The sequence below is a fragment of the Panthera leo genome, chromosome C2 (genome assembly GCF_018350215.1).
Source record: "Panthera leo isolate Ple1 chromosome C2, P.leo_Ple1_pat1.1, whole genome shotgun sequence".
NCBI lineage: Eukaryota > Metazoa > Chordata > Mammalia > Carnivora > Felidae > Panthera > Panthera leo.
This window is the reverse complement of record NC_056687.1, coordinates 737,803-760,865: the sequence shown is the minus strand read 5'-3', so window position 1 is coordinate 760,865 and position 23,063 is coordinate 737,803. Positions and strand designations below refer to the sequence as shown.

Here is a 23,063-nt window from a genome sequence, read left to right as displayed (position 1 = left end):
CGCGGTCATCTTTCTGTGGAGTAAAAAAATCCCAGCAGACCCGCACTTCCCACAACAGGAGGAGACCGTGGAGATGGTCGGGGGTCCGGTCAGCAGGCTGACCTCCTGCTTGGCACCGGACGGACAGCCCTCTCTGGGGTTGGCGGAGGACTGTCCACGGATGGGGAGGAGCAGGGAGGGGCCCTGACACCCTGCTCCACAAAAGCAGAAGCGCATTAGGTCTCAGAGGGCTGGGAGAGCTGGCCGGATCCAACGAGACGAAACCCCAGAAAGGCCAGCCTTCTGGCACCAGAAACAGCCTGCGAGTCCCTGAGGAGGAGGCAGCGGGACCAGCGGGCCCCGTGGAAAGCTGCCTGGGAGACCCGGCCCGGGTCCAGAGAGAGGTGGCAGGGGGCCGTGGCTGTCCCTTCACAGGAACGGCCCTGGCCTCAGGAAGGTCAGAGTGGACGGGGAAGCACAGCCTGGCCCGGATTCCCGAGGAAGAAACACACGGCCACCGGGCCCCCGAGTGCTCGGCACCCTGCTGCAGGGCCTGCCAGTGGAAGAGGGGAGGGGGTGGGGCCGGCGCACTTCGGCCCCAGGGGTAAAGGAGGGCAGGTGTGCGGGCACCACAGGCACCAGGGCCAGTAGAAGCGGGTGGCGGGAACTGCACGGGGTCCTAACCGGGGGGGAATCCTGACAAGAAGGGGCAGGGACGGGACACCCTTCACCCGACACACGTGGAAAGCCGGGCAGTGGGGCCAGGGCATGACTCCAGCAGAGAACAGCACCCCCACATAGCATCGGTGGGTGTCAGCACAGTCTGCAAGGGAGTCTCAGAGACACCCAATCTCAGCCCCTGCACTGACATCACACATGCACGTGACGAGAACCAGAGAGCTGCCAGCACGGAAAGTTTCCATTCACTCGGCCGACATCCCGGGGGCCTGTTTGCTGCAGCGTGACCCCAACGTTCGCCCGCCCGTCACGCCCTGCGAGCCCCCAGCCTGAGGGATGTCCCTGCAGCGGCCACAGATCCTGGCTCCTTCCCCGCCACCTGCAGCCTTGTAACCTCGAGCCGGTCACCTGCGCCTCACCTCACTCTCATGAACTGCAAAATGGGCTCATAAAACCGTAACAGCCACCTGGGAGGGCCGCAAAGAGGCCCGAGGCCACCTGGTGCCCATCACGGGAGGCCCGAGGGCTGGCTGGGGAGGACAGCAGGGGTCCCGGTGAAGAAGGTGCCAGCTCCAGACCCTCCCCTCGACCCTCCAGGCACAAGTTCCCTCCTGGTTGCCCCAGGTCTGCACCCTGGTCAGGTGGGGTCTGTGGGTTTTTCCTCCTGCCTGGGAGGGGTCATCCGAGACCTCTCCTGAGGGAAAGGGGGAGAGCTGAAGTGTGTGTTTAAGAAAGGACCGCGTCTGTAATCCCTGAATCATCTCTCTAACTGGAACCGGTGGCTGAGAACCCAGGTCTGAAATCAGGCCACACTTTGTTCCCTGCTGTACTTCTTAACCCCTCGCCTCCCGACATCCACGAGGAAAACATAAGGAGCCCCCTTCACATTATGCAACCTGACATTTAAAAAATAGGTTATGAAGGAAACTGCAGGCTCCATCATGCCTGTGTCCGTTCCAAGTTTATGAAAGCAATATTTTAGATCCTGGCATGAAGTCTTGAAACATAAGTGCAAAGCCAGCTACCCTGTGATTGCAAGGGGGGTAGCGATCCCTGTTCCTGGGTCAGGAGCAGCCGGTGCCCAGCAGCTCTACCACCGGCTCCCCGAGCTTCCCCTGCACACCGTTGGAGCTACAAGGCACGGGCTTGGGGGAGGTGCCGGACGCCGCCAGGGCGGCCTTCCGTCGTCACTCCACTTGTCCTGACCCACAACTGCGGGGGCCAATCCCAGGCCTCTCCCCAGCCCTGCCACTCTCCCCTTTAGGAGCCTCTGGGCGCCGTTCCCTCCTCCTCCTGGGAAGAGTGGTCCTCGAAGGAAAAGGGAATGGAGAACTGAGGGAGTGCTCGGGGAGGCTCCCTGCCAGCCCCCACCTGCTGACCCAGGAAGCTCCCCACACGCTGTCCACCAGCTCGGGGGTCCCATTGTCCCGGCCTTGCCCCACGACACCCCCACAGTCCGTCTCTCCAAGCGTGAGGGGAGCTGGAGGCCCCCCACCGGCAGACCACCACCGCCCACCCATGAGCAGCTCTCCCTTCTCAGTGCCAACAGCCTCGCTGTCCTGGGTCTCGGCGGTGCGTTCCACCCGGACAGCGTGAGGCCCGCAACCCTTGCTTCCTTCACTCACATTCGTCAGATGTCTCTCCACGTCCTTCGCTTTTGATCTCTCCAGCCGCGTCGTTTTAGGTGCACGTTTTGTAGATGGCCCGTAAAGGCATCTTTCCACCCATTCTGACAGTCCTTGCTGCTTATAGAAAAATCAAACACATTTACATTTGCTATTGCAACTGATATTTGGTCTTCATCGTGCATTTTCTATGCTAAGGATATGCAGGAAGGTATATTTTTCTATCTAAGATTTTTGGAAGCACGTGGGCAGCACAAATCAGAGAGCTGCCCTGGCCAAGACCCTCGGAGCCAGCCCCACCAGGGGGATGTCTCTAGCCCAGAGTCCCCATCTGCTGGTCTGGCAGCCACTTTCTAAAGAGACAGACAGCCATGTGATACCAAGGGTGTGGCCTGTCCAGCTGCCGAGACCATGACACTTAGGGTCCCCTGGACACTGAGAGCCCACCTCTAGAGTTGAGTCTCAAGGCCTCCTCAGGGAACACCAGCGGAACCCTGACAACACATCAGAATGGCTGAACTTAGCCTGACTGTGCCAAAGGTCGGGAGGACACGAGGCTCGCGTGTGGCTGGTGTCGGCATGAAAGGACACAGCCACTTAGCATTTCCTCAGTGGTTTCCTAAAATCATACATGTGCTCACCACACCACTCACCCCTCCACTCCTGAGTATCGGCCAAGAGCGATGAAAACATCACCTCTACACCAGCAGGAGAATGTACAACCTTACTTATAAGAGTCAAAAGCTAGAAGCAAGCTGGCTGTCCATCGTCAGGAGAATGCACAAGCAAACTGTGGTTCACCCATGCCATGAACACTACTCAAAAAAACCAAAAAGGGAGCAAATGAACATGGGTAAGTTTCACACGTGTTGCGCTGAGTGAAAGAAGTCAGGCATAGCCATTCACAGGATGCTCGAGGTCAGGCAAAACTCATCACTGGCGCTAAAACTCAGGCAGCAATTGCCTCTGTGTGTGAGGCCTGGCCTGCAAGGCACAGGGGACTTTTTAGACAGAGGGAGCACTGTCTATCTTGATGGTGTGTGGATTACATGGGCGCATTTCTCAAAATCCTTAGAACTGTACATGTTAGATCTGCACATTTCCTGGTACAGATGCTTTAACCTTAAAAAAAAAAAAAAAAGAAAAGGCAGAATTGGTACCCCTGGTTTTCCTGTCTACATTGGCTCCAAAAGCTCACACATTCTCCTTTCTTGCTCCCCATGGTCATGCGTCCAGCCTCCCAGGGTGCGAAATCCCTTTGTGCCTCGATTAATGCAGCCACATCCCCCCTTTTGTAGATAGAACATGGTATTTATTTCTTCATAATGATCTACCTCTGGAGTATATACCCTTCACACCCTCCCCTGAGTGTGAATCACTCCTGGGATCACGTTACACTGTATTAACCAAGAATTTTACAGAGTAACTAAGGTCCCAAATCAGTTGACTTTGATTTAATCAAATGGAAGATTCTCCTGGGTGGGTCAGACCTAAAAGATGTCAGAGAGATTTCTCCTGCTGTCTTTCCTGCGAACTGCCCATGGAGAGGCCACACAGCTAGAACCTGAGGGTGGGCAGTGACAAAATGGGGACCCCACCTCTGCAACTGCAAGGAACTGAATCCTGCTCACAACTAGTTAGTCTGATAGAGGTCCCAAAGCCTCAGATGAGATGGGCCAACAGCTTGGTTCTACCACACGACCCTGAACAGGACCCAGCTGAGCTGTGCCGAGACCTCAGACCCACAGGAACCATGAGATGGTCTGTTTGTGTTTTTTTAAGTGCCTAAGTTGGTGATAATTTGTTATGCAGCCATGTTAGTTAGAACTATACACCCCATCCGTATGCCTCACCCTCTAGTCCTTGTAAACGCCTGCTCCCCTCTCCTACCCCTCACTTCTAGAATTAGGGCCATCAGCCCACACTGGGTGTACCCTTCCTGTCTGCCAGGACAAAGATCCCCCGTCAGGGCCTGTGAGGCTGCCCACCCCTCTATGTGGAGCCCAGCTGCCAGGCACCATGAGCAGGGCTGTCCCCCTCTTGGGCTTCCCTGCCCTCCTGATGCTTCCATTCTCCCTTTACAGTACACATCTTCTCAACAGAGGGATTACAGGGTATTGCCCAGGTGAGCCCAGTGTCATCCCAGGGAGGAGATGGGCATGGGGGAGAGGGGAAGAGTGGTAGGAACCAGAAGACTGAATGCTGCTGCCTTTGTAGATGCCAGAAGGGCCAGGAGCCAAAGAGTGAAGGTGACTGTAAAGGCTGGAAAAGGCAAGAAATGGAGTCTTTCCTGGAGCCTCCGGAAGGAATCAGCCCTACTGGCCCATCTTGGACTTCTGACCCCCTGATCCATAAAGGATTAAATTTGCATTATTTTAAGCCATCAATTTTGTGGTGATTTGTTATAGCCGCAAAAGACACACGTTTTCTAACTGATATGCAGCCTGTCTCTCAGCCTTGCCTTGACCACACAGTCAGGGCTTACACACTCTCAAAACTTCCTGAGTAAGGGGCACCTGGGTGGCTCAGTCGGTTGAGCATCCGACTTCAGCTCGGGTCATGATCTCACGGCTCGTGAGTTCAAGCCCCGCATCAGGCTCTGTGCTGACAGCTCGGAGCCTGGAGCCTGCTTTGGATTGTCTCCCTCTCTCTCTCCCCCTAACCCACTCACATTCCGTCTCTGTCTCTCTCAAAATTAATAAATAAACATTAAAAAAAAATTTTTTTAAAACTTCCTGGGTGAGCCTGTGAAAATCCACTGGAGAGTCTAGAATGTTGGTGGGGTCAGTGAGTGATGAATTGATATGTTTATAAAAATAAAGTTTATAATCCTGAACATGGATTATATCACTTTGGCTTCTAAACACTTTGGATTCTTCAGACAGTATTTAGCCGAAAGAACACGAAGGGCCTGCCCTCGACCAGGTCTCAGCCCCGTGGATGGGCTGAGAGGGGGCAACAGGTCCCTAAGACTCTTCTTTGGGACAGAGAAGAGGCATACGCAATTTCCCTCTTCTCCTCGGGGCTGAGAGCAGCAGCTGCTCCGTGTCTGAGACATCCGTCCCCGTTTCCAGAGAAGCTGCTGGCAGAACAGGCACGCATCTGGTTCATGTAGGAGGATGAGCTCAAACTTGGCCTGCAGAGAAGGATGGCCTCTTATGAGAATAGGCCTCCATGATAGGTTATTCGTTTTTTGTGGGAATACTTTTTCGACATAAGGAAAGATGGCAAAAATGAGTGGTCAGGAGACCGTGTTCATGGCCTGTGACCCCACTCCTGCTCCTGCTGAGACCCAGACCCTTGTTCTCTCAACACTGACTTCTTCATGCTCAAGGCCCAGCTTAAATGCCCCCACCCCAACCCCTTGTCCCAAATGCATCCTGCTTATTCATTTATTGCCATCATTTTTATTTTCACTTATGAAATATCTCAAACAGAGTAGAGTAGGGAGAGCAGAGCAATGACCATCGCTGAACCCATTTTCTAGCTTTGCCGATCTTACATTTGCCATTCTTGCTTTAACGACCTCATTGCTGAGACATTTGAAATTACAGACATTATGACATTTCACACATAAATACTTCAGTATTCATCTCTAAAAAAATAAGAACTGCTTTCTACATTAGGCGTAATACTATTGCTGAATCAAATTCAAAATATAATACCAAGCTAAAAATAGCCTCTATATCATCAATGCCTGGGCCATATTTAAACTTCCACAATTTTCCAAAGTTATCTTCTACAAGTTGTTTTTCCTCCTAAACTCTGATGGAAGGGTAGGGCTTGCTTCTGGACTTCTCCATCCTTTATGGCACCAATAGTGGATGCAAAAGCTACTGTGTTCTCAAAGTACTTGAAATGATTTTTTTCCTGTGTGGGGTTCTACTATCAATAAACTGCCATTTTTCCTCAGCTTCTTTTCAATATCAAAAATATTTTCTTTTTAATTTAATTGCTCAAATACGTAAAATACTGACCTGGTTCAAAAGTCAAAGGTCAAGGCACCCTGCAGGCACCCATTTCCATTGGTTTCTAGTTAGTTCTTTCAGGGTTTCTTTTTGCAACACATTTCCATACAAAAGGAAGTGCCCTGTATTCACAGAGCTGCACTCCATGTCCTCATTTAACAACACAAGCTGGAGGGTACTCTAGCTCATTCTTCCTAACTTGTAGTGATTGGGTTTTCCATCTCCTGGGTCTGCCATGGGTTCAAACAGTATCACGCAAAAAGACATTTGGGCAGTTTCCAATCCCAAGGCTGCAAAGAAAACTCCATGCATGTGTCATTTCCTGTTCTTGCACATGTGTGCATCTTTAGAACAGACCAAGGGAAACACATCTGTAACTTTGTTAGACCCAGCCAATCCCTCCACGGGATGGCCAACAAGTACACTGAGCCCCCCTTCAGTCTCACCAATGAAATCGCCTGTCAAGCCTCTGGGGTTTTACTAATCTGATGGCTGAGAACCAGTATTTCAGTGCACAGATTTGATTTCTCTTACTACAAATGATGCTAAGCACTTATTTGTATGTTGAGATTCATTTGCTCTAAGAAGAGGCATATTTGTGGCCCTTGCCATCTGTTCAATTGTTCTTGTTTTTTTCTTCTCCATTTCCTGAAACTGTACATATTAAATAGGTAGCCCTTAGTGACAACTTCCAAGCGTTTGTTCTCAACTTGTCATTGGTCTTTTGCTTTTACTTTTTATTTTTTATTTATTTATTTTTTTTTAATTTTTTTTTTCCAACGTTTTTTATTTATTTTTGGGACAGAGAGAGACAGAGCATGAACGGGGGAGGGGCAGAGAGAGAGGGAGACACAGAGTCGGAAACAGGCTCCAGGCTCCGAGCCATCAGCCCAGAGCCTGACGCGGGGCTCGAACTCACGGACCGCGAGATCGTGACCTGGCTGAAGTCGGACGCTTAACCGACTGCGCCACCCAGGCGCCCCTGCTTTTACTTTTTAAACTTTAATCAGGGAGAGGAGGAGTTCAAGATGGTGGGGGAGTAGGGAGACCCTAGGCTTGCTTTGTCCTTTGAACACAGCTAGATAAATATTAAATCACTTTGAACACCCAAGAAGTCTATCTGAGTACTGAGAGAGCAAAACTGCATAACTAGAGGTAGACAAAATGACCACATCATGTAAGGTAGGAACTGCAGAGAGTAGGTTTGAGAGAGAGAGAAGAGCTGTGGGTGCTAAGATAAGGAGGAGTGAAAAAGAAAGAAAAAGAGAGAGAAAGAGTGAAAGTACTCATTGGGAATTATACGAGAAAAACTCTTCCCCAAAACCATTGGCTGGAAAAGGGAGAGGGGCTGAATACCACAAGATTTCATAAACAGCGGAGTACAGAGTCTGAAATTTTAGAGGTCTGCACCATCGCCAGGGTCGTGCCTGATGGGCTTGGCAGTGCTCTCGGGGGACAGAGGGCAGAGACCCGGGACCGGGCAACATGGTTGGAGAATCCCCTAGTTCACACAGAGAGCAGCAGTTGCCCTGTTTTGAGTGCATTTGGGAGTGACGCCATGGCCTCTCCCTGTGGCGCCAGCATGTTGCCCTGTTCCCTAGCATAGGAACAAAGACACTCTGGCTGAGGACAGCAAACCTTGGTGTTGGCTTTTAGCTATGTTTTACAATAAATTCTGAACTGCTATGCAGTCACACAACTCATTTCTGGGACAAGACTGCACCAGCCACAGCACAGCGAGACCCTCCCCCAGAGGATCAGCACAGGTCCACACCATGCAGATCTCTAAAATTTGGAGTTTTGAGGGGTGCCTGGGTGGCTCAGTCGGTTAAGCGTCCGACTTCAGCTCGAGGTCGAGGTCATGATCTCTCGGTTTGTGAGTTCAAGCCCCGCGTCGGGCTCTGTGCTGACAGCTCAGAGCCTGGAGCCTGCTTCAGATTCTGTGTCGCCCCATTGTTTGGCCCCTCCCATGCTCATGCTCTGTCTCTCTGTTTAATGGTTTAATAAATAACCATTAAAAAAATTTTTTTTTAATTTGGAGTTTTGAAACCCAGCTGCACAGGATAAAATACACGAGTGCTCTTCTGCCTGGCGGGCAGACAGCTCAGTCGCTGGCAGGGTGCAGGTGGGGATCTGGCAGAACCCAGGGACACAAGTGAGGTGATTGTTTGCTCTTCTGTGAGGGCTTTCTGAAGAGTGGCAGGCAGGAGCTCCCCAATCCAGGGATAAAAGAGCTGTGTAAGGCCATTATCTGCTCCCATCAAAATTGGCTGACTTCAGGGAGCAAAACAGGGCCACCCAGTAGAGGCCTGAGGTGCTTATACCAAGCCCCATCCTCACCCAGGGCCCCTGCAGGTTCATCTTCACTAGGGCAAGAACACCTGAGAACCAGAGCAACAGGCCCTCTTCCCAGGAGACCAGCACAAACCCCTCACATGCACAAGTCTACTGAGTGTCAAGTGCTGCAAATCTTCAGCTCTAAGGGAAATGGGATCTTGTTTATTTTTTTGTTTTTGTTTTGGGAGGTTTTTTTTGTTTGTGTTTTTTACCTCTTCTGAATATAGCTATTACTCTCAGGAGCATGAATACAATAGGTTTTCCTAACAATCTCTCTCTCTCTCTCTCTCTCTCTCTCACACACACACACACACACACACACACACATCATTGACTCAGACAAAATGACAAGATGGAGGAATTCACCCCAAAAGAAAGAACAGGAAGAAGTCATGGCCAGGGATTTAATCAATACAGATACAAGTAAGATGTCTGAACCAGAATTTAAAACAATAACCCTAAGGATACTAGCTGGGCTTGAGAAAAGCATAGAAAACACTAGAGAATCCCTTACTGCAGAGATAAGTCAGGCCAAAAAAAAAAAAAATGCTTTAATGAAGATGCAAAACTGAATGATGCAATGACAATAAGAATGGATGAAACACAGGAATGAATCAGTGATATAGAAGATAAAATTATGTAAAATAATGAAGCTGAAAAAAAAAGGAGTGTAAGAAAGGTATTGGATCATGAGTGTAGACTTAGGGAACTCAGTGACTCCTTAAAGCATAATAACTTTCATATCATAGGAGTCCCAGAAGAAAAGACAAAGGAGCAGAAGGTTTATTTGAGCAAATTATAGCTGAAAACTTCTCTAATCTGGGGAAGGAAACAGACATTGAAATCTAAGTAGTACAGAGAATTCTCATTAAATTCAACAAAAGCCAGCCATCACCAAGACATAGTATAGTCAAATTCACAAAATACACAGACAAGGAAAAAATCCTGAGAGCAAAAAGGGAAAAAAATTTCTTAACTTACAAGGGAAGACAGATCAGATTCACAGCATAACTGTCTGCAGAAATTTGGCAGGCCAGGAGGGAGTGGCATGATATATTCAACATGCTGAAGGAAAAAATATGCAGCCAAGAATACTTTATCCAGCAAGTCTGTCACTCAGAGTAGAAAGAGAGACAAGAGGGGTGCCTGAGTGACTCAGTTGGTTGAGTGTCTGACTTTGGCTCAGGTCATGATCTCATAGTTCATGAGCTGGAGCCCCACATCAGGCTTGCTGCTGTCAGTGCAGAGTCCACTTGAGATCCTCTGTCCGCCTCTCTCTCTGTGCGCCCCCCCCCCCCCGCCGCCGTTCATTCTCTCCCTCTCTCTCTCTCCATCTCTCAAAAATAAATAAACAGTAAAAAAAGAGAGGGAGAAACAAGACTTCCCCAGACAAACAAAAACTAAAGGAGTTTGTGACAACTAAACCAGCCCTGGAAGAAAGATTAAAGGGGACTCTTTGAGTGGGGAAAAAAAGACCAAAAGCAACAAAGACTAGAAAGGAACAGAGAACATCACCAGAAACACCAACTTTGCAGGTAACACAGTGGCACTAAATTCATATCTTTCAATAATCACTCTGAATGTAAATGGAATAAATGTCCCAATCAAAAGACACAGGGTATTAGAATGGATTAAAAAACAAGATTCATCTATGTGCTGCCTTCAAGAGACTCATTTTATACCTAAAGACATCAGCAGATTGAAAGTGAAGGGATGAGAAATATCTATCATACTAACAGACACCAAAAGAAAGTCAGAGTAGCCATACTCATATAAGAAAAACTAGATTTTAAACCAAAGACTATAACAAAAGATGAAGAAGGACATTGTATCATAATTAAGGGGACTATCCATCAAGAAGATCTAACAATTGTAAATATTTATATCCCCAACTTGAGACATCTAAATATATAAATCAATTAATAACAAACATAAAGAAACTCATTGATAATAATACAATAATAGTAGGAGACTTTAACACCCCACTTATAGCAATGGAAAGATCATCTAAGCAGAAAATCAAAAAGAAAACAATGGCTTTGAATGAAAACACTGGACCAGATAGACTTAGCAGATATATTCCGAACATTCCATCCTAAAGCAGCAGAATACACATTCTTTTCAAGTGCACATGGGACATTCTCCAGAACAGATTACATACTGTGTCACAAATCAGCCCCCAACAGGTACAAAAGACTGAGACCATACCAAGCATATTTTGAGACCACAATGCTATGAAACTTGAAGTCAACCACAAGAAAAAAATTGGAAAAATTACAAATACATGGAGATTAAATAAAATCTTATGAAAGAATGAATGGGTTAATGAGGAAATTAAAGAAGAAATTTAAAAAATACATGGAGGCAAATTAAAATGAAAACACGATGGTCCAAAACCTTTGGGATGCAGCAAAGGTGGTCCTAAGAGGGAAGTATATAGCAATACAGGCCTACCTCAAGAAGCAAGAAAAGCCTCAAATACACAACTTAACCTTACACCTTAAGGAGCTAGGAAAGGAACAGAAAATAAAGACTAGGGCCAGCAGAATAAAGGAAATAATAAAGATCACAGCAGAAATAAATAATACACACACACACACACACACACCCCAGTAGAACAGATCAATGAAACTAATTGCTAGTTTTTAGAAAGAATTAAACCCTTCACCAGACCTATCAAAAAGAAAAGAGAGGGTGCACTGGTGGCTCAGTCGGTTAAGCATCCAGCTTCAGCTCAGGTCATGATCTCATGGTTCGTGAGTTAGAGCCCCCCATTGGGCGCTGCACTGATGATGCAGAGCCTGCTTGGCATTCTGTCTCTCTCCCTCTCTCTCTCCCCCTTCCCCCTCAAAAATAAATAAACTTTAAAATAAAATAATAAAAGAGAAAGAACCCACGTAAGTAAAATCACAAATGAAAGAGGACAGATCACAACCAACACCACAGAAATACAAACAATTATAAGAGAATATTATGAAAAATTATATGCCAACAAACTGGGCAATCTGGAAGAAATGGACAAATTCCTAGAAACATACAAACTACCAAAACTGAAATAGGAAGAAATAGAAAACTTGAACAGACCCATAATCAACAAAGAAATTGAATCAGTAATCAAAAATCTCTCAACAAACTAAAGTCCAGGGCCAGATGACCTCCTAGGGGAATTCTACCAGACATTTGGTTTTTTATTTTTTTTATTTGTTATAATTGTAAAGCACTTCTTTTTTTTAAATATAATTTATTGTCAAGTTAGCTAACATACAGTGTACACAGTGTGCTCTTGGCTTTGGGGGTAGATTCCCATGATTCATTGCTTACATACAACACCCAGTGCTCATTCCAACCAATGCTCTCTTCAATGGCCATCACCCATTTCCCTCACTCTCCCACCCCACCCCCATCATCCCTCAGTTTGTTCTCTGTATTTAAGTCTCTTATGGTTTGTCTCCCTCTCTGTTCGAAACTGTTTTTCCCCTTCCCTTCCCCCATGGTCTTCTGTTAAGTTTCTCAAGTTCCACATATGAGTGAAAACATATGATCTGTCTTTCTCTGCCTGACTTATTTCACTTAGCATAATACCCTCCAGTTCCATCCACATTGTTGCAAATAGCAAGATTTCATTCTTTCTCATTTCCAAGTAGTATTCCATTGTATATATAATCTTCTTTATCCATTCAGCAGTTGATGGACATTTGGGCTCTTTCCATAATTTGGCTATTGTTGGAAGTGTTGCTATAAACATTGGGTGTACATAGCAGCACTTTCAACAATAGCCAAATTATGGAAAGAGCCCAAATGTCCATCAACTGCTGAATGGATAAAGAAATTGTGGTTTATATACACAATGGAGTACTACACAGCAATGAGAAAGAACGAAATATGGCCCTTTGTAGCAACATGGATGGAACTGGAGAGTGTGATGCTAAGTGAAATAAGCCATACAGAGAAAGACAGATACCATATGTTTTCACTCTTATGTGGATCCTGAGAAACTTAACAGAAACCCATGGAGGAGGGGAAGGAAAAAAAAAAAAAAAAGAGGTTAGAGTGGGAGAGAGCCAAAGCATAAGAGACTTTTAAAAACTGAGAACAAACTGAGGGTTGATGGGAGGTGGGAGGGAGGGGAGGGTGGGTGATGGGTATTGAGGAGGGCACCTTTTGGGATGAGCACTGGGTGTTGTATGGAAACCAATTTGACAATAAATTTCATATATTGAAAAAAAATTAAAAAAAATAAACATTGGGGTACATATGCCCCTATGAATCAGCACTCCTGTATCCTTTGGATATATTCCTAGCAGTGCTATTGCTGGGTCATAAGGTAGTTCTATTTTTAATTATTTGAGGAACCTCCACACTGTTTTCCAGAGTGGCTGCACCAATTTACATTCCCACCAACAGTGCAAGAGAATTTCCATTTCTCCACATCCTCACCAACATCTGTTGTTGCCTGAGTTGTTCATTGTAGCCACTCTGACCGGTGTGAGGTGGTATCTCAGTGTGGTTTTGATTTGTATTTCCCTGATAATGAGTGATGTTGAGCATCTTTTTATGTGTCTGTTGGCCATCTGGATGTCTTCTTTGGAAAAGTGTCTATTCATGTCTTTTGCCCATTTCTTCACTGGATTATTTGTTTTTCAGGTTCTGAGTTTGGTAAGTTCTTTATAGATTTTGGATACTAACCCTTTATCTGATATGTCATTTTCAAATATCTTCTCCCATTCAGTCAGTTGTCTTTTAGTTTTGTTGAGTGTTTCCTTTGCAGTGCATAAGCTTTTTATCTTGATGAGGTCCCAATAGTTCATATTTGCATTTATTTCCCTTGCCTTTGGAGATGTGTTGAGCAAGAAATTGCTGAGGCTGAGATCAAAGAGGTTGTTCCCTATTTTTTTCTCTACGGTTTTGACATTTCCTCTCTCACATTTAGGTCTTTCAACCATTTTGAGTTTATTTTGTGCATAGTATAAGAAAGTGGTCCAGTTTCATTCTTCTGCATGTTGCTATCCACTTCTCCCACCATTTGCTTAAGAGACTGTCTTTTTTTTCCATTGGATACTCTTTTCTGCTCTGTCAAAGATTAGCCCTATGTTTGTGGGTCCAATTCTGGGTTCTCTATTCTATTCCACTGGTCTATGTGCCTGTTTTTGTGCCAATACTATACTATCTTGATTACAGCTTTGTAGTAAAGGCTAAAGTCCAGGATTGTGATGCTTTGGTGTTCTTTTTCAACATTACTTTGGCTATTTGGGGTCTTTTGTGGTTCTATACAAATTTTAGGATTGTTTGTTCTAGCTTTGAGAAGAATGCCAGTGCAATTTTGATTAGGATTGCATTCTATGTACCTATTGCTTTGGGTAGTATTTACATTTTAACAATATTTGTTCTTCCAATCCATGAGCATGGAATGTTTTTCCACTTCTTTGTGTCTTCTTCATTTCTTTTATAAGCTTTCTATAGTTTTCAGCATACAGACCTTTTCCAGACATTTAAAGAAGAGTTACCATGTATTCTTCTCAAACTGTTCCAAAAAATAGGAATGGAAGGAAAACTTCCAAACTCATTCTACGAGGCCAGCATTACCTTGATTCCAAAACCAGACAAACACCCCTCTAAAAGGGCGGATTACAGGCCAATATCCCTGATGAACTGGATGTAACAATTCTCAGCAAGATACTAGGAAATCAAATCCAACAGTACATTAAAAGAATTATTCACCACAATCAAGTGGGATTTATTCCTGGGCTGCAGGTGTGGTTCAATATACACAAATTGATAAATGTGATACACCACATTAATAAAATAAAGGATAAGAACCATATATATGATCCTCATAATAGATCCAGAAAAAGCTTTGGCAAATACAGCATCCATTCTTGATAAAAAAAAAAAAAAAAACTCTCAAAAAAGTAGGCATAGATGAAACATACCTCAACATCATAAAAACCATGTATGAAAGACCCACAGCTAATATCATCCTCAGTGGGGAAAACCTAAGAGCTTTTCCTCTGTGGTCAGAAACAAGACAGGGATGTCCACTCTCACCGTTACTATTTAACATACTACTGGAAGTCTCAGCTTCAGCAATCAGACAACAAAAGGAAATAAACGGCATCCGAACTGGCAAGGAAGAAGTCAACTTTAACTATTTGCAAATGACATGATACTCTTATGTAGAAAACCCAAAAGACTCCACCAAAAATCGCTAGAACTAACACATGAATTCAGCAAAGTTGCATTCCTATACACCAATAATGAAGCAGCAGAAAAAAGAAATCAAAGAATCAATTCCATTTACAATTGAACACACACACAAAAACATCGAGGTATTCCTAGATCCCTAGGAATAAACCTAAACAAAAAGGTAAAAGAGCTGTACTCTGAAAAGTATAGAACACTTATGAAAGGAATTGAAGAGGGCACAAAGAAATGGGGAAAAATCCCATGCTCATGGATTAGAAGAACAAACATTGTTAAAATGTCTATACTACCCAAAGCAATCTACACATTCAATGCAATCCCTATCAAAATAACACCAGCATTTTTCACAGAGCTAGAGCAAACAATTCTAACATTTGTGTGGAACCACAAAAGGCACTGAATAGCCAAAGCAATCTTGAAAAAGAAAAGCAAAGCAGGAGGCATCACAGTTCTGGACTTCAAGCTATATTACAAAACTGGAGTCATAAAGACGGTATGGTACTGGCACAAAAACAGACACATAGATCAATGGAATAGAATAGAAAACCCAGTAATATACCCACTACTATATGGTCAACTAATCTTTGACAAAGCAGGAAAGAATATCCAATGTAAAAATGACAGTCTCTTCAACAAATGGTGTTGGTAAAATTGGACAGGACATACAAAAGAATGAAATTGGGCCACTTTCTTACACCATACACAAAAATAAATTCAAAATGGATAACAGACCTAAGTGAGAGAAAGGATGCCATCAAAATCTTAGAGGAGAACACAGGCAGAAACCTCTCTGACCTCAGCCACATCAACTTCTTACTAAACATGTCTCCAGAGGCAAGGAAAACAAAAGCAAAAACGAACAACTGGAACTTCATCAAGATAAAAACTTCTGCAGAGTGAAGGAAACAATCAACAAAACTAAAAGTTAGGCTACAGAATGGGAGAAGATATTTGCAAATAAAATATCTGATAAATACTTAGTATCCATAATCTATAAAGAATTTATCAAACTCAACACCCCCCCCCAAAAAAAAATCCAGTGAAGAAATGGGCAAAGGACATAAAATAGACATTTTTCCAAAGAAGACATCCCGATGGCTAACACACACGTGAAAAGATGCTCAATTCAACATCACTCATCATCAGGGAAATACAAATCAAAACCACAATGAGATACCACCTCACACCAGTAAGAATGGCTAAATTTAACAACTCGGGAAAACAGAGATTATCGAGGATGTGAGGAAAGGGGAACCCTTTTGCACTGCTGGTGAGAATGCAAACTGGTGCAGTCACACTGGAAAACAGTATGGAGGTTCCTCAAAAAATTAAAAATAGAATTACCCTACAAAGGTAGTTCTAGGTATTTATCCAAAGGATACAAAAATGCTGATTCAAAGGGGCACATGCACCCCAATGTTTATAGCAGTGCTATCAACAATAGCTAAATTATGGAAAGAGCCCAAATGTCTATCTGTTGACTGGTGAATGGATAAAGAAGTTGTGGTATATATATATATGTGTGTGTGTGTGTGTATATATATATATATATATATATATATATATATATATATACGTGTATATATATATATGTGTATATATATGTGTGTATACACACACACACACACACACACACACACACACACACACACACACACACACTGGAATATTACTCAGTGATCAAAAAGCATGAAATCTTGCCATTTGCAACATGTAGATGGAACTGGAGTGTATTACGCAAAGTGAAATTAATTAATCAGAGAAAAAAAGTGTCATATGATTTCACTCATGTAGAATTTGAGAAACAAAACATATGAACACAGAGGAAGGGAAGAAAAAATAAGATAAAAACAGAGGGAGACAAACCATAAGACTTTTAAATACAGAGAGCAAACTGAGGGTTGCTGGAGGGGAGGTGGGGGGGATGGGCTAAATGGGTGATGGCATCTAATTTTCTCCTTAGCTCCTTTTGAAGCATGGTGATTTGGGGGTGGGAGATGGAGAGAAACGTTTCTAATTTTTCTATGTGAATACATCTGCTTTGACATTCTGTATTTATTTACTCAATTTTGGTAAGTCATAGAAAATTACCATTTCACCCAGGTATTTCAGCCTAGAGTTATAAGTAATCTCTTAAGATTTAATTTTCTCTATCTTGATGGTCATCTCTTCTTCCTTTTAGGACTTCTGCTATGTGTATATATGGTTTTACGTTTCTGGATTAGGTTATCCACTACTTATTTATTTTGTTGGTTGTTTTCTGGGCTTTTATTTGTTAATTCTACTGTTTCTCTGTTTTCCAACTTGTTAATTTCTGACCATCCCTTATTAATGGCTACTTTCAGTTTATTCAATTGTTATTAATTTAAATTTTGGAATTTGACATTTCATTCATTTATTTTTCTTTCTTTTGTTTTTCTTGATATAAATATAAGGCTGTAAGTTTGTCTCTGACCACTGCCCGAGTAACACTCCCTGGATTCTGATATGTTTTCATTACCAACATCTTCTAGCAATTCTGAAATTGGTTTGTATTTATCCTTTGACACAAGAGTTTTTAAACAAAGTTTTAAAATACACAGGCAAAAGAACACTTAAACTTTGTTTTGATTCTTAGTTTTATCGTGTTGTTTACATTATTTCTATCTCGAATTGAAATGTTCATGTGGCCTAATTTGTGGTCAGTTTTCATGATTCTTCTATGTGTCCTGGAACAGAAAATGTGTATTCTTTATGATCAGAGCACAGACTTCAACAGCTATTCACAAGACCTACCACACCATGCTATATCGGACTTCTCCATTCTAACCTCCTTGTGTCCCCTGGATCTGTTTTGGACTGATAGAAGAGCACTAAATCTAATAGTGGGATTTCTTTCTGTTTCTCCTATTGTGTCCTATAGTTTCTGCTTCATAACAATTGCGGTCATGTCATTTGCTGCATAAATAGCTGTCACTGAAATGCAATCATTATGAAAAGTAGCCCACACTCTGAGGTCCTTCCTCCTCTCATTTAATGTTTGTTGGCCCCAAATGTGTCCTGTACAATATAAATACCATGACCCTTGTATTCTTTTACTCAAATCAACTTTACTAAAACAAATTTATATACAATAAAATGAGCCTGTTTTAAGTGTATAGTTAGGTTTAGTTTTGCCAAACGTGCATTCCTGCATAGCAGCTACCACAACCAAGAGCATTGGCATCCCCAACCTTGGGCCTCATCCCATACCCCAAGCAGACACTGACATCCTTCTGACACTATAGATTAGATTTGTCTGGAATAGAGTTGCATAATAGTAGAATCATACAGTATGCACTCTTTTTTCTGGGTTCTTTCACCCAACATAATGTTTTTGAGGTCCATCCACGTTGTCAGGAATCTATTCCTTTCTGTTGTTGAGTAGAGTGAGTTTCCATTGTATGAGTAGTCTGATTGATGAGTAGTCAGTCCTTGACATACTGATGATAATTGGACGCGTTTCCAGGTTTGGGCTTTTATGAATGAGGCTGCTATGAACTCTTCAGTACAGATTTTGGTTTAGACCAGTATCTTCATTTTTCTTGGATAAATACCTAAAAGAAGAATTGCTGGATTGTATGGTAAGTATCTGTTTAACGTTTTAACTGTTTTCCAAAGTGTTTGTACCATTTTATATTTCCATCAGAAATGTATGCATTATAGCTGCTTCATCTGTGTCAACACTTAATATTACCAGTCTTATTAATTTTAGCGTTCTGGTGGGTGTGCAGTGGTATCTTATCATGGTTTTAATTTTCTTTTCCCTGATCGCTAATGATTAGCACTTACTGACTAGTCACTCCATTGTGAGGTGCCTGTTACAATCTCCTGCCCAATTTTATTGGGTTGTGTGGTTTTCTAGTTCTATGTACGTAGTTGTGTATGAGTTCTTTTAAAAATCTGAATACAAGTCTTTTATTACATATATTTTGCAAATTTTTTTGCACTCCATGACTTGTCTAATCATCATATTCCCAATGTGATCTTTTGATAAGCAGAAGACTTCAATCTTTATAATGTCTAATATTCCATTTTTATCTCATGGTGATTGCTTTTTTGTGGGTCCTAAAAAATCTTTGCCTAACCCCAAGTCATAAGGACACTCTCTTCTAACATTTGTTTAAGCATTTACATGTAGGCCTATGAGCCACCTCAAATTACCCTGTGTGTATAGTGTGTGTGTCTGTGGAGGGTCTATGAAAGAAGAAGGCCACAGAGGGGGCAGGGTGTCCACCCATAATGGGAAGGGTGTCCATTCATATGACCACTGAACTGTACATATTCAAGGGAGAGTGCAAGAGGCCCGAAGAAAAACATGGGTTAAAAGGGAAAGGGAAAGCAAAGATTTAAGCTGGTGGGGAAAGAAAACTCTTTCAATTAATGGTTTAAGAGGAACCAAACACCTATATTAAAAAAAAAAAAAAAAAAAAAAAAAAGAAAAAACAAACCTGAAACTTACAGACATTATGGGCATCCTGATAGGGTACACTAAAAAGACACAACATCATCTCTGTGGTATTCCTGCCCATAACGTAATGATATAAATGCATAACTAGAATCTAAATCATGAGGAAACATCCAACTACCCCAAATTGAGGCATGTTCTACAAAATAACTGGTCTATATTACTCCAAGATGTCAAAGTCACAAAACATAGAGAAGGGCTAAGCAACTGTTTCAGATTAAAGGAGACTAGAGACATGACGACCAAATGCAACATGTGACCTGAGACTGGATCATGTGCCAGAAGAGAAAAAATGCTATAAAGGGAATTATTGGGACAATCATCAAAATTTGAATATAGTCTGTGGATGGCATTGTGTCAGTATTAAGTTTCCTAATTTGATCACTGCACTGGCTATGTAAGACAATGTTCTTATTCTTAGGAAACACACACTGAAGTACTTAGGGATAAAAATAATACCAAGTATAGCCACTGATGAAATTAGCCTTTGTTTAGAAGTTTTAATAAGCAACTTTTGCAAAAGTACTAACAGCCACACAATTAAAATGTTTTCAACAAAGTGTTCATTTGGAATAAATTTACTAATAACAATTAAGCAAAGAAAATAGGGCATGTAAAGAAAAATCCTCACAAACACATAACTAACATATTTTAGTGTGTATTTCTGTAACAGTTTTGTTTCTATTGCTTTATGAATATCCAGAGTGATCCAAAATGTTCAAATGAAGGAGCTAACCCTGGAGCCAACTTCCCACAAGCTGAGGACTAAGTTTCTCTTGCGGAAAAAATGACAGATGTTGCTAAACTTCCCCCCCCCCCCCCCCCCCCCCCCCCGCCAAAGAAAGTCTACAAAAAAATGGAGTCTTGTTGATAATTCATGGCCATGACCATTTCTCCACACATTTATCAGCTATGAACATTTGTATACAAATTTTCGTGTGGACATACCTTTTCATATCTTTTAGGTAAAAACCTCAGAGTGAAATGATTGGGTCATATGATAGATATAGGTTTAAATTTTTAAGAAACAAGCTGTTTTCCAAGTAGTTGTACCATTTTACACTCCCACCAGCAGCATATAAGAGAATTCAATTGCTTCACAGTCTCACCAACAACTGGTATGATCAGTCTTAAATTGTAGCCATTCTAATCTCATTGTAGTTTTAATTTGTATTTCCCTAATGACTCATGATGTTGAGGTTTCCTGTGCTTGTTATCCATATATCTTCTTTGTTGAAGTGTCTCTTCAAACCCTTTGTCTGTTTTTAAAAATTGGGTTGTTAGTCTCATTATTTAGTTTTGAGGGTTCTTAATGCATGCTGAATACAAGTCCTTCATTAGATGTATGATTTGCAATTTTTTTCTCCCAGTCTGTGGCTTGTCTTTTCATTCCCGTAACAATGTCTTCCAAAGAGCAGAAGTTTTGCTGTTGTTGTTGTTGTTGTTTATGAAGTCCATTTCAGCTTTTTCTTCAAAAAAAAAAATGGGATCTTGCTTTTTGAGTCATATGTATAAAGTGCCCACACCCAAAATTTTTCCATAAATTTTACAGTTTTATGTTTTAAATTATCTATTTTGAGTGAATATTTGCATATGGTTCAAGATATGGGTCAATGCTCATTTTTACATATTATACAATTATCACAGTACCATTTGTTGAAAAGACTTCTTTTGCACTGAACTACATTTGCACCTTTGTAAAAAAAATTAGTTGTAAATATATGTGTGGATCTATTTTTGGACTCTATTCTGTTCCATTGATCTATTTGTCTATCTTGTTTCAATACTGCACTGTCCTGATTACTACAATTTATAAGTCTCGAAATTAGTATTATTCCCCCAACCTTCTTTTTCAAAATGATTGCAGCTATTCTGGGTCCTTTGCATTCCCATTTGAATTTTAAAATCAGCTTCTCAATTCTACAAAGTAGCCTGTTAAATTTTTAATTGAACCAATAGATCAATTTGGAGAGAAAGAACATCTTAACAATACCATTACCATAGTATATCTCTCCATTTATTAGGGTGTTTTTTAATCAAGAAAAGATATTGAATTTTATCAAATACTTTTCTGCATCTTTTGAGATGATCATAGCTTTTTTTCTGTTTTGGTTTGTTATCATGGTGAATTACATTTATTGATTTTCAAATGCGAAACAAATTTTGTAATGTTTCATGTACTTAAATTTTTTTAAATAATTTATTCTGAGACAATTGATTCACATGCAGTTTTAAGAAATAATGTAGAAAGACCCTGTGTATGCATTACCCGACTTTTCCCAATGGTAACATCTTATAAAACTATACAATGTGTTGTGTACAATGACACAACCAGGATATTGACATTGACAGAGTTATGATACAGAACAGTTCCATAGAGGATCCCTCTAGGGCTCTTTTATGGTCACATCCCTTTCCCTCCTACTTCTACTCCATCCTTTAACTACAAGCAATCACTAATATGTTTTTCATTTCTTTAATTTTGTCATTTCACAAGTGTTTTGGGATAAGTGTTTTTTCACTCAGCATAATTCTCTAGAGATTTATCTAGGTGTTGTATGTATCAGCAGCTAATTTCTTTTTATTGCTGAGTAATATTTCATGGTACAGATATGCCACAGTTTGCTTAACCATTACCCACTGAAGGACAACTTGTTCCTTCTAGTTTGAGGCTTTTATGAATAAAGCTGCTATATACATTTGTTTACAGGTTTTTGTGTGAGTGTAAATCTTCAATTTTCTGGGATAAAGGCCCAGGAATGAAAATTGCTGGGTCATACAATAGTTGCATTTTTAAAAAAATTTCCAAACTGTTTTCCAGAATTCCTATACCATTTTCTAGTCCTTCCAACATCATATAAGTAAGTCTCTCCATATCCTCGGCCATATTTGGTACTAACACCACCCTTCATTTTAGCCATTCTGATAAATACGCAATGATATCTCATTGTGCTTTTAATTAGCATTTTCCTGATGAATAATGATGCTGAACATCTTTTCATGTGTTTACTTTCCATCAATATCTTCTTCGGTGAGATTTCTCTTCATGTCTTCGGCCTATTTCCTAGCTGGATTATCTTTTTCCCTATTGAAGTTTGAGAGTTCTTTATATATTTTAGTTACTAGACCTTTTCAGATATGTGGTTTGCAAACATTTTCTACAACTCTATAGCTTTTCACCCTTTTAACAGGATCATTCACAGAGCAAACATTTCTGATTTTGATAAACTCCAATTTATAAATTTTCCTATTATGTATCATGCTTTTGGTGTCAAGTCTAAGAATTCTGCCTAGTGCTAGATCCTAAAATTTTTCTATTTTTTTCCTAATAGTTTCATTATTTCTATGTTTTACATTTGGTTCTATGATCCATGTAAAATTAATGTTTATATAAAGTGTGAGATTTAGGTGGAGGTTCATTTTTTTTTACTTATGAATGTCCGATTGCTTCAGAATCATTTATTGAAATGGCAATTTTTCTTCCATTGAATTGATGGTGCACCTTTGTGGAAAAATCTTTGAGTACTTTTTCAACCCTACCCTTTTTCTCCTCTCCCTCTGGGACCCTGATGTCATGAATGTCAAATCATTTGTCACAGTCCCATAGGTCCTTGAGCCTCTGCTTATTTTTTTTTAGTCTATTATCTCTCTATTGTTCATATTAAGTAATTTCTATTGTTTTATATTTCAGTTCATGGACTCTTTCCTCATTCTACTGTTTGTTTTTTTAATTTCTTGTCAAGTTCCTCATTCTAGTGTTAGTTTTAAATTTTGTTTGGTTCTTCTTTA

At 41.7% G+C, this 23,063-nt stretch overlaps 1 long non-coding RNA gene across 1 annotated transcript in view; it reads right to left on the bottom strand.

Moving 5' to 3' along the window:
- Positions 1 to 5: 5 nt before the first annotated feature.
- Positions 6 to 23,063, bottom strand: part of LOC122229791 — a 29,570-nt gene continuing 6,512 nt past the window's right edge. Inside the window, exons 2-3 of the long non-coding RNA XR_006207135.1 lie at positions 2,283 to 2,399; positions 6 to 191 (exon numbers count right to left, since the gene is read on the bottom strand). This is a non-coding gene — a long non-coding RNA (uncharacterized LOC122229791). The remainder of the gene's footprint in view (positions 192 to 2,282; positions 2,400 to 23,063) is intronic.